Below are 14,897 nucleotides of genomic sequence, written 5' to 3'. Positions count from 1 at the left end.
AAAGAGGAGAAAACAAGGGAAAAGTGAAAAGAAGACAAATGAAGAGAAAAGAAGAGAAAAGAGTAAAGAGAAAAGAAGAGAACACAAGAGAAAAGAGAACAGAGAAAGGGTTAAAGAAGAGAAAAGAAGAGAAATGAGAAAAGGTGGGAAATGAAGAGAAAAGAGAAAAGAAAAGTGAAAAGAAGAGAATAGAAGAAAAAAGAGAAAAGAGAAATGAAGAGAAAAGAAGAGAAAAGAGAAAAGAAGAGAAAAGAGGAGAAAACAAGGGAAAAGTGAAAAGAAGAGAAATGAAGAGAAAAGAGAAAAAAAGAAAGGGGTAAAGAAGTGAAGAGAAGAGAAAGGAGAAAAGAAGAGAAAAGAGAAAAAAGAAAAGACGAGAAACTAGAGAAAAGAGAAAAGAAGATAAAAGAATAGAGCAAAGAAGAGAAAAGTGAGAAGTAAAAAGAAAAGAAGAGAAAAGAGAAAAGAAGAGAAATGAAGAGAAAAGAAGAGAAAATAGAAAAAAGAAAAGAAGAGAAAACAAGATAAAAGAGAAAAGAGAAAGTGTTGAAGAAGAGAAAAGGAGAGAAATGAGAAAAGGTGAGAAAAGAAAAGAAAACAAGAGAAAAGAGAAAAGAGGAGAAAACAAAGGAAAAGTGAAAAGAAGAGAAATGAAGAGAAAAGAAGAGAAAAGAGAAAAAAGAAAAGAAGAGAAAACAAGATAAAATAGAAAAGAGAAAGTGTTGAAGAAGAGAAAAGGAAAGAAATGAGAAAAGGTGAGAAAAGAAAAGAAAACAAGAGAAAACAAGAGAAAAGAGAAAAGAGGAGAAAACAAGGGAAAAGTGAAAAGAAGACAAATGAAGAGAAAAGAAGAAAAAAGAGTAAAGAGAAAAGAAGAGAAAACAAGAGAAAAGTGAAAAGAAGAGAAAACAAGAGAAAAGGGAATAGAGAAAGGGTTAATGAAGAGAAAAGAAGAGAAATGAGAAAAGGTGGGAAATGAAGAGAAAAGAGAATAGAAAAGTGAAAAGAAGAGAATAGAAGAAAAAAGAGAAAAGAGAAATGAAGAGAAAATAAGAGAAAAGAGAAAACAAGAGAAAACAAGAGAAAAGAGGAGAAAACAAGGGAAAAGTGAAAAGAAGAGAAATGAAGAGAAAAGAGAAAAAAGACAGGGGTAAAGAAGTGAAGAGAAGAGAAAGGAGAAATGAAGAGAAAATAAGAGAAAAGAGAAAAAAGAAAAGAAGAGAAACTAGAGAAACGAGAAAAGAAGATAAAAGAATAGAGCAAAGAAGAGATAAGTGATAAGTAAAAAGAAAAGAAGAGAAAAGAAGAGAAAAGAGAAAAAAGAAAAGAAGAGAAAACAAGATCAAAGAGAAAAGAGAAAGTGTTGAAGAAGAGAAAAGGAGAGAAATGAGAAAAGGTGAGAAAAGAAAAGAAAACAAGAGAAAACAAGAGAAAAGAGAAAAGAGGAGAAAACAAGGGAAAAGTGAAAAGAAGACAAATGAAGAGAAAAGAAGAGAAAAGAGTAAAGAGAAAAGAAGAGAAAACAAGAGAAAAGTGAAAAGAAGAGAAAACAAGAGAAAAGAGAATAGAGAAAGGGTTAAAGAAGAGAAAAGAAGAGAAATGAGAAAAGGTGGGAAATGAAGAGAAAAGAGAAAAGAAAAGTGAAAAGAAGAGAATAGAAGAAAAAAGAGAAAAGAGAAATGAAGAGAAAAGAAGAGAAAAGAGAAAAGAAGAGAAAAGAGAAAAGAGGAGAAAACAAGGGAAAAGTGAAAAGAAGAGAAATGAAGAGAAAAGAGAAAAGAAGAGAAAAGAGAAAAAAGACAGGGGTAAAGAAGTGAAGAGAAGAGAAACGAGAAATGAAGAGAAAATAAGAGAAAAGAGAAAAAAGAAAAGAAGAGAAACTAGAGAAAAGAGAAAAGAAGATAAAAGAATAGAGCAAAGAAGAGAAAAGTGATAATTAAAAAGAAAAGAAGAGAAAAGAGAAAAGAAGAGAAATGAAGAGAAAAGAAGAGAAAAGAGAAAAAAGAAAAGAAGAGAAAACAAGATAAAAGAGAAAAGAGAAAGTGTTGAAGAAGAGAAAAAAGAAAAGGGAAAAGATGAAAAAAGAGAAAAGAAAAGAGAAAAGAAGAGAATAGAAGAAAAAAGAGAAAAGAGAAAAGTAGTGAAAAGAGATAAGAGAGAAAAGAAGCAAAAAGAGAAAAGAGAAAAAAAGAGAATAGAAGACAAAAGAGAAAAGAAGAGAAAAGAAAAGAGTGAAGAAGAGAAAAGTGATAAGTGAAAAGAAAAGAAGAGAAAAGAGAAAAGAAGAGAAATGAAAGGAAAATAAGAGAAAAGAGAAAAGAAGAGAAAAGAGAAACGAAGAGAAAAGAAGAGAAAAGTGAAAAGAAGAGAAATGAAGAGGAAAGAAGAGAAAAGAGAAAAGAGAAAGGGTTAAAGAAGAGAAAAGAAGAGAAATGAGAAAAGGTGTGAAATGAAGAGAAACGAGATTAGAAAAGTGAAAAGAAGAGAATAGAAGAAAAAAGAGAAAAGAGAAATGAAGAGAAAATAAGAGAAAAGAAAAAAGAAGAGAAAACAAGAGAAAAGAGGAGAAAACAAGGGAAAAGTGAAAAGAAGAGAAATGAAGAGAAAAGAGAAAAAAGAAAAGAAGAGAAAACAAGATAAAAGAGAAAAGAGAAAGTGTTGAAGAAGAGAAAAGAAGAGATGAGAGAAAAGGTGAGAAAAGAAAAGAAAACAAGAGAAAACAAGAGAAAAGAGAAAAGAGGAGAAAACAAGGCAAAAGTGAAAAGAAGACAAATGAAGAGATAAGAAGAGAAAAGAGTAAAGAGAAAAGAAGAGAAAACAAGAGAAAAGTAAAAAGAAGAGAAAACAAGAGAAAAGAGAATAGAGAAAGGGTTAAAGAAGAGAAAAGAAGAGAAATGAGAAAAGGTGAGAAATGAAGAGAAAAGAGAAAAGAAAAGTGAAAAGAAGAGAATAGAAGAAAAACGAGAAACGAGAAATGAAGAGAAAAGAAGAGAAAAGAGAAAAGGTGAGAAATGAAGAGAAAAGAAGAGAAAAGAGAACAAAGGAGAAAACAAAGTAAAAGTGAAAAGAGAAAGGGTTAAATATGAGAAAAGAAGAGAAATGAGAAAAGGTGAGAAATGAAGAGAAAAGAAGAGAAAAGAGAAAAGAAGACAAATGAAGAGAAAAGAAGGGAAAAGAGAAAAGAAGAGAAATGAAGTGAAAAGAGAAAAAAGACGGGGGTAAAGAAGTGAAGAGAATAGAAAGGAGAAATGAAGAGAAAAGAAGAGAAAAGAGAAAAAAGAAAAGAAGAGAAACTAGAGAAAAGAGAAAAGAAGATAAAAGGATAGAGCAAAGAAGAGAAAAGTGATAATTAAAAAGAAAAGAAGAGAAAAGAGAAAAGAAGAGAAATGAAGAGAAAAGAAGAGAAAAGAGAAAAAAGAAAAGAAGAGAAAACAAGATAAAAGAGAAAAGAGAAAGTGTTGAAGAAGAGAAAAGGAGAGAAATGAGAAAAGGTGAGAAAAGAAAAGAAAACAAGAGAAAACAAGAGAAAAGAGAAAAGAGGAGAAAACAAAGGAAAAGTGAAAAGAAGAGAAATGAAGAGAAAAGAAGAGAAAAGAGAAAAGAGAAAAGAAGAGAAAATAAGAGAAAAGTGAAAAGAAGAGAAATGAAGAGAAAAGAGAAAAGAGAAAGGGTTAAAGAAGAGAAAAGAAGAGAAATGAGAAAAGGTGAGAAATGAAGAGAAAAGAAGAGAAAAGAGAAAAGAAGAGAAAACAAGGGAAAAGTGAAAAGAAGAGAAATGATGAGAAAAGAAGAGAAAAGAGGAAAGAAGAGAAAACAAGGGAAAAGTGAAAAGAAGAGAAATGATGAGAAAAGAAGAGAAATGAGAAAAGGAGACAAATGAAGAGAAAAGAAGAGAAAAGAGAAATGAATAGAAAACAAGAGAAAAGAGAAAAGAGGAGAAAACAAAGGAAAAGTGAAAAGAAGAGAAATGAAGAGAAAAGAAGAGAAAAGAGAAAAGAAGAGAAAACAAGAGAAAAGTGAAAAGAAGAGAAATGAAGAGAAAAGAGAAAAGGTAAGAAATGAAGAGAAAAGAAGAGAAAAGAGTAAAGAAGAGAAAACAAGAGAAAAGAGAAAAGAAGAGAAAACAAGGGAAAGGTGAAAAGAAGAGAAATGATGAGAAAAGAAGAGAAAAGAGTAAAGAAGAGAAAACAAGGGAAAAGTGAAAAGAAGAGAAATGACGAGAAAAGAAGAGAAATGAGAAAAGGAGAGAAATAAAGAGAAAAGAAGAGAAAAGAGAAATGAAGAGAAAACAAGAGAAAAGAGAAAAGAAGAGAAAACAAAGGAAAAGTGAAAAGAAGAGAAATGAAGAGAAAAGAAGAGAAAAGAGAAAAGAGAAAAGAAGAGAAAACAAGAGAAAAGTGAAAAGAAGAGAAATGAAGAGAAAAGGAGAGAAATGAGAAAAGGTGAGAAATGAAGAGAAAAGAAGAGAAAAGAGAAAAGAAGAGAAAACAAGGGAAAAGTAAAAAGAAGAGAAATGAAGAGAAAAGAACAGAAAAGAGAAAAGAGAAAGGGTTAAAGAAGAGAAAAGAAGAGAAATGAGAAAAGGTGAGAAATGAAGAGAAAAGAAGAGAAAAGAGAAAAGAAGAGAAAACAAGGGAAAAGTGAAAAGAAGAGAAATGATGAGAAAAGAAGAGAAATGAGAAAAGGAGAGAAATGAAGAGAAAATAAGAGAAAAGAGAAATGAAGAGAAAACAAGAGAAAAGAGAAAAGAGGAGAAAACAAAGGAAAAGTGAAAAGAAGAGAAATGAAGAGAAAAGAAGAGAAATGAGAAAAGGAGAGAAATGAAGAGAAAATAAGAGAAAAGAGAAATGAAGAGAAAACAAGAGAAAAGAGAAAAGAGGAGAAAACAAAGGAAAAGTGAAAAGAAGAGAAATGAAGAGAAAAGAAGAGAAAAGAGAAAAGAGAAAAGAAGAGAAAACAAGAGAAAAGTGAAAAAAGAGAAATGAAGAAAAAAGAAGAAAAATGAGAAAAGGTGAGAAATGAAGAGAAAAGCAGAGAAAAGAGTAAAGAAGAGAAAACAAGAGAAAAGAGAAAAAAGAAAAGCGGAGAAAACAAGGGAAAAGTGAAAAGAAGAGAAATGAAGAGGAAAGAAGAGAAAAGAGAAAAGAGAAAGGGTTAAAGAAGAGAAAAGAAGAGAAATGAGAAAAGGTGTGAAATGAGGAGAACAGAGAATAGAAAAGTGAAAAGAAGAGAATAGAAGAAAAAAGAGAAAAGAGAACTGAAGAGAAAATAAGAGAAAAGAGAAAAGAAGAGAAAACAAGAGAAAAGAGGAGAAAAAAAGGGAAAAGTAAAATGAAGAGAAATGAAGAGAAAAGAGAAAAAAGACAGGGGTAAAGAAGTGAAGAGAAGAGAAAGGAGAAATGAAGAGAAAATAAGAGAAAAGAGAAAAAAGAAAAGAAGAGAAACTAGAGAAACGAGAAATGAAGATAAAAGAATAGAGCAAAGAAGAGAAAAGTGATAAGTAAAAAGAAAAGAAGAGAAAAGAGAAAAGAAGAGAAATGAAGAGAAAAGAAGAGAAACGAGAAAAAAGAAAAGAAGAGAAAACAAGATAAAAGAGAAAAGAGAAAGTGTTGAAGAAGAGAAAAGGAGAGAAATGAGAAAAGGTGAGAAAAGAAAAGAAAACAAGAGAAAACAAGAGAAAAGAGAAAAGAGGAGAAAACAAGGGAAAAGTGAAAAGAAGACAAATGAAGAGAAAAGAAGAGAAAAGAGTAAAGAGAAAAGAAGAGAACACAAGAGAAAAGAGAACAGAGAAAGGGTTAAAGAAGAGAAAAGAAGAGAAATGAGAAAAGGTGGGAAATGAAGAGAAAAGAGAAAAGAAAAGTGAAAAGAAGAGAATAGAAGAAAAAAGAGAAAAGAGAAATGAAGAGAAAAGAAGAGAAAAGAGAAAAGAAGAGAAAAGAGGAGAAAACAAGGGAAAAGTGAAAAGAAGAGAAATGAAGAGAAAAGAGAAAAAAAGAAAGGGGTAAAGAAGTGAAGAGAAGAGAAAGGAGAAAAGAAGAGAAAAGAGAAAAAAGAAAAGACGAGAAACTAGAGAAAAGAGAAAAGAAGATAAAAGAATAGAGCAAAGAAGAGAAAAGTGAGAAGTAAAAAGAAAAGAAGAGAAAAGAGAAAAGAAGAGAAATGAAGAGAAAAGAAGAGAAAATAGAAAAAAGAAAAGAAGAGAAAACAAGATAAAAGAGAAAAGAGAAAGTGTTGAAGAAGAGAAAAGGAGAGAAATGAGAAAAGGTGAGAAAAGAAAAGAAAACAAGAGAAAAGAGAAAAGAGGAGAAAACAAAGGAAAAGTGAAAAGAAGAGAAATGAAGAGAAAAGAAGAGAAAAGAGAAAAAAGAAAAGAAGAGAAAACAAGATAAAATAGAAAAGAGAAAGTGTTGAAGAAGAGAAAAGGAAAGAAATGAGAAAAGGTGAGAAAAGAAAAGAAAACAAGAGAAAACAAGAGAAAAGAGAAAAGAGGAGAAAACAAGGGAAAAGTGAAAAGAAGACAAATGAAGAGAAAAGAAGAAAAAAGAGTAAAGAGAAAAGAAGAGAAAACAAGAGAAAAGTGAAAAGAAGAGAAAACAAGAGAAAAGGGAATAGAGAAAGGGTTAATGAAGAGAAAAGAAGAGAAATGAGAAAAGGTGGGAAATGAAGAGAAAAGAGAATAGAAAAGTGAAAAGAAGAGAATAGAAGAAAAAAGAGAAAAGAGAAATGAAGAGAAAATAAGAGAAAAGAGAAAACAAGAGAAAACAAGAGAAAAGAGGAGAAAACAAGGGAAAAGTGAAAAGAAGAGAAATGAAGAGAAAAGAGAAAAAAGACAGGGGTAAAGAAGTGAAGAGAAGAGAAAGGAGAAATGAAGAGAAAATAAGAGAAAAGAGAAAAAAGAAAAGAAGAGAAACTAGAGAAACGAGAAAAGAAGATAAAAGAATAGAGCAAAGAAGAGATAAGTGATAAGTAAAAAGAAAAGAAGAGAAAAGAAGAGAAAAGAGAAAAAAGAAAAGAAGAGAAAACAAGATCAAAGAGAAAAGAGAAAGTGTTGAAGAAGAGAAAAGGAGAGAAATGAGAAAAGGTGAGAAAAGAAAAGAAAACAAGAGAAAACAAGAGAAAAGAGAAAAGAGGAGAAAACAAGGGAAAAGTGAAAAGAAGACAAATGAAGAGAAAAGAAGAGAAAAGAGTAAAGAGAAAAGAAGAGAAAACAAGAGAAAAGTGAAAAGAAGAGAAAACAAGAGAAAAGAGAATAGAGAAAGGGTTAAAGAAGAGAAAAGAAGAGAAATGAGAAAAGGTGGGAAATGAAGAGAAAAGAGAAAAGAAAAGTGAAAAGAAGAGAATAGAAGAAAAAAGAGAAAAGAGAAATGAAGAGAAAAGAAGAGAAAAGAGAAAAGAAGAGAAAAGAGAAAAGAGGAGAAAACAAGGGAAAAGTGAAAAGAAGAGAAATGAAGAGAAAAGAGAAAAGAAGAGAAAAGAGAAAAAAGACAGGGGTAAAGAAGTGAAGAGAAGAGAAACGAGAAATGAAGAGAAAATAAGAGAAAAGAGAAAAAAGAAAAGAAGAGAAACTAGAGAAAAGAGAAAAGAAGATAAAAGAATAGAGCAAAGAAGAGAAAAGTGATAATTAAAAAGAAAAGAAGAGAAAAGAGAAAAGAAGAGAAATGAAGAGAAAAGAAGAGAAAAGAGAAAAAAGAAAAGAAGAGAAAACAAGATAAAAGAGAAAAGAGAAAGTGTTGAAGAAGAGAAAAAAGAAAAGGGAAAAGACGAAAAAAGAGAAAAGAAAAGAGAAAAGAAGAGAATAGAAGAAAAAAGAGAAAAGAGAAATGAAGAGAAAAGAAGAGAAAAGAGAAAAGAGGAGAAAACAAGGGAAAAGTGAAAAGAAGAGAAATGAAGAGAAAAGAGAAAAGAAGAGAAAAGAGAAAAAAGACAGGGGTAAAGAAGTGAAGAGAAGAGAAACGAGAAATGAAGAGAAAATAAGAGAAAAGAGAAAAAAGAAAAGAAGAGAAACTAGAGAAAAGAGAAAAGAAGATAAAAGAATAGAGCAAAGAAGAGAAAAGTGATAATTAAAAAGAAAAGAAGAGAAAAGAGAAAAGAAGAGAAATGAAGAGAAAAGAAGAGAAAAGAGAAAAAAGAAAAGAAGAGAAAACAAGATAAAAGAGAAAAGAGAAAGTGTTGAAGAAGAGAAAAAAGAAAAGGGAAAAGACGAAAAAAGAGAAAAGAAAAGAGAAAAGAAGAGAATAGAAGAAAAAAGAGAAAAGAGAAAAGTAGTGAAAAGAGATAAGAGAGAAAAGAAGCAAAAAGAGAAAAGAGAAAAAAAGAGAATAGAAGACAAAAGAGAAAAGAAGAGAAAAGAAAAGAGTGAAGAAGAGAAAAGTGATAAGTGAAAAGAAAAGAAGAGAAAAGAGAAAAGAAGAGAAATGAAAGGAAAATAAGAGAAAAGAGAAAAGAAGAGAAAAGAGAAACGAAGAGAAAAGAAGAGAAAAGTGAAAAGAAGAGAAATGAAGAGGAAAGAAGAGAAAAGAGAAAGGGTTAAAGAAGAGAAAAGAAGAGAAATGAGAAAAGGTGTGAAATGAAGAGAAACGAGATTAGAAAAGTGAAAAGAAGAGAATAGAAGAAAAAAGAGAAAAGAGAAATGAAGAGAAAATAAGAGAAAAGAAAAAAGAAGAGAAAACAAGAGAAAAGAGGAGAAAACAAGGGAAAAGTGAAAAGAAGAGAAATGAAGAGAAAAGAGAAAAAAGACAGGGGTAAAGAAGTGAAGAGAAGAGAAAGGAGAAATGAAGAGAAAATAAGAGAAAAGAGAAAAAAGAAAAGAAGAGAAACTAGAGAAACGAGAAAAGAAGATAAAAGAATAGAGCAAAGAAGAGAAAAGTGATAAGTAAAAAGAAAAAAAGAGAAAAGAGAAAAGAAGAGAAATGAAGAGAAAAGAAGAGAAACGAGAAAAAAGAAAAGAAGAGAAAACAAGATCAAAGAGAAAAGAGAAAGTGTTGAAGAAGAGAAAAGGAGAGAAATGAGAAAAGGTGAGAAAAGAAAAGAAAACAAAAGAAAACAAGAGAAAAGAGGAGAAAACAAGGTAAAAGTGAAAAGGAGAAAATGAAGAGAAAAGAAGAGAAAAGAAGAGAAAACAAGAGAAAACAAGAGAAAAGTGAAAAGAAGAGAAAACAAGAGAAAAGAGAATAGAGAAAGGGTTAAAGAAGAGAAAAGAAGAGAAATGAGAAAAGGTGGGAAATGAAGAGAAAAGAGAAAAGAAAAGTGAAAAGAAGAGAATAGAAGAAAAAAGAGAAAAGAGAAATGAAGAGAAAAGAGAAAAGAGGAGAAAACATGGGAAAAGTGAAAAGAAGAGAAATGAAGAGAAAAGAGAAAAGAAGAGAAAAGAGAAAAAAGAAAGGGGTAAAGAAGTAAAGAGAATAGAAAGGAGAAATGAAGAGAAAAGAAGAGAAAAGAGAAAAAAGAAAAGAAGAGAAACTAGAGAAAAGAGAAAAGAAGAGAAAAGAAGAGAAAAGTGAAAAGAAGAGAAATGAAGAGAAAAGAGAAAAAAGAAAAGAAGAGAAAACAAGATAAAAGAGAAAAGAGAAAGTGTTGAAGAAGAGAAAAGAAGAGAAATGAGAAAAGGTGAGAAAAGAAAAGAAAACAAGAGAAAAGAGAAAAGAGGAGAAAACAAGGTGAAAAGTGAAAAGAAGACAAATGAAGAGAAAAGAAGAGAAAAGAGTAAAGAGAAAACAAGACAAAAAAAGAGAAAAGTGAAAAGAAGAGAAAACAAGAGAAAAGAGAATAGAGAAAGGGTTAAAGAAGAGAAAAGAAGAGAAATGAGAAAAGGTGAGAAATGAAGAGAAAAGAGAAAAGAAAAGTGAAAAGAAGAGAATAGAAGAAAAAAGAGAAAAGAGAAATGAAGAGAAAAGAGAAAAGAAGAGAAAAGAGAAAAGAGGAGAAAACAAGGGAAAATTGAAAAGAAGACAAATGAAGAGAAAAGAAGAGAAAAGAGTAAAGAGAAAAGAAGAGAAATGAAGAGAAAAGAGAAAAGAAGAGAAAAGAGAAAAAAGAAAGGGGTAAAGAAGTGAAGAGAAGAGAAAGGAGAAATGAAGAGAAAAGAAGAGAAAAGAGAAAAAAGAAAAGAAGAGAAACTAGAGAAAAGAGAAAAGAAGATAAAAGAATAGAGCAAAGAAGAGAAAAGTGATAAGTAAAAAGAAAAGAAGAGAAAAGAGAAATGAAGAGAAAAGAAGAGAAAAGAGAAAAAAGAAAAGAAGAGAAAACAAGATAAAAGAGAAAAGAGAAAGTGTTGAAGAAGAGAAAGGAAGAGAAAAAAGAAAAGGGAAAAGACGAAAAAAGAGAAAAGAAAAGAGAAAAGAAGGGAATAGAAGAAAAAAGAGAAAAGAGAAAATTAGTGAAAAGAGATAAGAGAGAAAAGAAGCAAAAAGAGAAAAGAGAAAAGAAGAGAAAAGAGAAAAGAGGAGAAAACAAGGGAAAAGTGAAAAGAAGAGAAATGAAGAGAAAAGAGAAAAGAAGAGAAAAGAGAAAAAAGAAAGGGGTAAAGAAGTGAAGAGAAGAGAAAGGAGAAATGAAGAGAAAAGAAGAGGAAAGAAAAAAGAAAAGAAAAGAAACTACAGAAAAGAGAAAAGAAGATAAAAGAATAGTGCAAAGAAGAGAAAAGTGATAAGTAAAAAGAAAAGAAGAGAAAAGAGAAAAGAAGAGAAAAGAAGAGAAAAGAGAAAAAAGAAAAGAAGAGATAACAAGATAAAAGAGAAAAGAGAAAGTGTTGAAGAAGAGAAATGGGAAAAGGTGAGAAAAGAAAAGAAGAGAAAACAAGAGAAACGAGAAAAGAGGAGAAAACAAGGGAAAAGTGAAAAGAGAAAACAAGTGAAAAGAGAATAGAGAAAGGGTTAAAGAAGAGAAAAGAAGAGAAATGAGAAAAGGTGAGAAATGAAGAGAAAAGAAGAGAAAAGAGAAAAGAAGAGAAAACAAGAGAAAAGAGAAAAGAGAAAAGTAGTGAAAAGAGATAAGAGAGAAAAGAAGCAAAAAGAGAAAAGAGAAAAAAAGAGAAAAGAAGACAAAAGAGAAACGAAGAGAAAAGAAAAGAGTAAAGAAGAGAAAAGTGATAAGTGAAATGAAAAGAAGAGAAAAGAGAAAAGAAGAGAAATGAAAGGAAAAGAAGAGAAAAGAGAAACGAAGAGAAAAGAAGAGAAAAGTGAAAAGAAGAGAAATGAAGAGAAAAGAAGAGAAAAGAGAAAAAAGAAAGGGGTAGAGAAGAGAAGAGAAAAGAGAAATGAAGAGAAAAGAAGAGAAAAGAGAATAAAGAAAAGAAGAGAAAACAAGAGAAAAGAGAAAAGAAGATAAAAGAAAAGAGTGAAGAAGAGAAAAGTGATAAGTAACAAGAAAAGAAGAGAAAAGAAGAGAAATGAAGAGAAAAGAAGAGATAAGAGAAAAAAGAAAAGAAGAGTAAACAAGAGAAAAGAGAAAGCGTTAAAGAAGAGAAAAAAATAGAAATGAGAAAAGGTGAGAAAAGAGAAAAAAGAGAAAACAAGAGAAAAGAGAAAAGAAGAGAAATGACAGAAAAGAAGAGAAAAGAGAAATGAGAAAAGAAGAGAAAAGAAGAGAAAACAAGAGAAAAGAGATAAGAAGATTAATGAAGAGAAAAGAAGAGAAAAGGGAAATGAGAAAAGAAGAGAAAAGAGAAAAAAGAAAGGGGTAAAGAAGAGAAGAGAAGAGAAAAGAGAAATGAAGAGAAATGAAGGGAAGAATTAATGAGAATAGGTCTGCATTCATTCAGTCCTTGAATCATACGTTGAATGAATCAAACGCTATTCAGTGCTGAAACAAACCTAACTCATACATTTAATGAGTCCAACTGCACACATGTATTTACACAAACTGAATGAGGGCAGTTTGATTCACTGAATGAATGCAGTCGCATTCGTTCATCCATTCAGTGAAACAAACTGCACTCATTCCTTCAATGAAAACAACTGCCCGTGTTCATTCAATGAGTTGAGTTTATCTCATTATCTCATTAATTCAATGTCTCAAGCTCGAATTTGCTTGAATCAACCTTAACTCCTACGTTCAATGAATCAAACGCTTTTCAGTGATGAAACAAACCTAACTCATACATTTAATGAGTCCAATTGCACACGTTTTTACACGAACAAACTCCATTCGTTCATCCATTCAGTGAAACAAACTGCCCTCATTCCTTCAATGAAAACAACTGCCCGTGTTCATGCAATGAGTTGAGTTTATCTCATTATCTCATTAATTCAATGTCTCAAGCTCGAATTTCCTTGAATCAACCTTAAATCGTACATTCAATGAATCAAACCTTATTCCGTGATTCAATGAAACAAACCTAACACATTCATTTAATGAATCCAACTGCATTCATTCATTCAGTGAATTACACTGCACTGTTCAATGAAACAAGCTGCACATGTGAATTCAATGAGTCGAGCTTTTCTCATTAATTGATTCAAATAATGAATAACTGCAGTGTGTTCCATTGAACTGTCCTCTTTCCTTGAAGGAAACCAACTGCACCTATTTTGCCATGTGTAGACCTATTCTCATTAATTCTAGGTCTCGAACTTAACACATTCATTGAATGAAAGAAAAACTACATTCATTCATTGAATCAAACTGCAATCATTCATTCAATGAATCAAACGTTATTCATTGATTCAATGAAACAAGCTGAACGCATTCATTTGATGAAGCTAACTGCATCCAATAATTCAATAAATCCAAGTGCTCTCATTCAATCAATCAAACACACTGCAATCATTCATTACTTCAATCCAACTTAAATCAATCATGGAATGAATCAAAACAAATTCATTGATTTAATGTAATGAGCTGAACACATTCATTAAATGAATCCAACCGCATTCATTCATTCAGTGAATCAAACTGGCCTCATTTAGTCGATGAAACAACCTGCACGTTAAATCAATGAGTAGAGCTTTTCTCGTTCATTCAATGTTTCCAGCTTAACGCATTCATTCAATGAAATCAACTGCATTCATTCAGTCCTTGAATCATACGTTCAATGAATCAAACGCTATTCAGTGATGAAACAAACCTAACTCATACATTTAATGAGTCCAACTGCACACATGTATTTACACAAACAAACTGCATTCGTTCATCCATTCAGTGAAACAAACTGCACTCATTCCTTCAATGAAAACAACTGCCCGTGTTCATTCAATGAGTTGAGTTTATCTCATTATCTCATTAATTCAATGTCTCAAGCTCGAATTTCCTTGAATCAACCTTAAATCGTACATTCAATGACCTAGAATTAATGAGAATAGGTCTACACATGGCAAAATAGGTGCAGTTGGTTTCCTTCAAGGAAAGAGGGCAGTTCAATGGAACACACTGCAATTATTCATTACTTCAATCAATTAATGAGAAAAGCTTGACTCATTGAATTCACACGTGCAGGTTGTTTCATCGACTAAATGAGGCCAGTTTGATTCACTGAATGAATGAATGCGGTTGGATTCATTAAGTGAACGTGTTAAGTTTGATTTATTGAATGTTTGATTCAAACAATGAATTAACGCAGTTTGTTTCATTGAATGAATGAGTGCAGTTCGATTCATTGACTGACAGAATGCAGCAGGATTCATTGAAGTTTCATTCAGTGATTGAGCTAAGTTCGAAACATTGAATTAGTGAGATGTTTTTCTTTCCATTGAATTAAAACTTGCATTTCCTTTCATTGATAGCGTGAATGCAGTTGGATTCATTAAATCAATGTGTTAAGTTTGCGTCATTGAATAGCGGTTGATTCATTGAATGAATGATTGAAGTTTGATTCAAGGAATCAATGAATGCAGGTTGTTTCATTGAATGAATGCGTTATGCTCGAAACATTAAATTAACACGTGCAAATTGGTTCATTGAATGAATGAATGCAGTTGGATTCATTTAATGAATGTGTTCAGCTCGTTACATTAAATCAATGAATTTGTTTTGATTCATTCCACGATTGATTTAAGTTGGATTGAGTAATAAATGATTGCAGTGTGTTTCATTGATTGAATGAGAGCACTTTGATTGATTGAATTATTGGATGCAGTTAGCTTCATCAAATGAATGCGTTCAGCTTGTTTCATTGAATCAATAAATAACGTTTGATTCATTGAATGAATGATTGCAGTTTGATTCAATGAATGAATGTAGTTTTTCTTTCATTCAATGAATGTGTTAACTTCGAGGCCTAGAATTAATGAGAATAGGTCTACAAATGGCAAAATAGGTGCAGTTGGTTTCCTTCAAGGAAAGAGGACAGTTCAATGGAACACACTGCAATTATTCATTACTTGAATCAATTAATAAGAAAAGCTCGACTCATTGAATTCACATGTGCAGGTTGTTTCATCGACTGAATGAGGGCAGTTTGATTCACTGAATGAATGAATGCAGTTGGATTCATTAAATGAATGTGTTAGGTTTGTTTCATTGAATCAAGGAATAACGTTTGATTCATTGAATGTACGATTTAAGGTTGATTCAAGGAAATTCGAGCTTGAGACATTGAATTATGAGATAATGAGATAAACTCAACTCATTGAATTAACACGGGCAGTTGTTTTCATTGAAGGATTGAGTGCAGTTTGTTTCACTGAATGGATGAACGAATGCAGTTTGTTTGTGTAAATACATGTGTGCAGTTGGACTCATTAAATGTATGAGTTAGGTTTGTTTCATCACTGAATAGCGTTTGATTCATTGAACGTATGATTCAAGGACTGAAAGAATACAGTTCATTTCATTGAATGAATGCGTAAAGCTGGAAACATTGAATGAACGAGAAAAGCGCTACTCATTGATTTAACGTGCAGCTCGTTTCATCGACTGAATGAGGGCAGTTTGATTCACTGAATGAATGAATGCAGTTGGAT

The sequence above is a fragment of the Chiloscyllium punctatum genome, chromosome 11 (assembly GCF_047496795.1).
Source record: "Chiloscyllium punctatum isolate Juve2018m chromosome 11, sChiPun1.3, whole genome shotgun sequence".
NCBI lineage: Eukaryota > Metazoa > Chordata > Chondrichthyes > Orectolobiformes > Hemiscylliidae > Chiloscyllium > Chiloscyllium punctatum.
The sequence above is the reverse complement of the archived record's forward strand: the minus strand, read 5'-3'. Positions refer to the sequence as shown.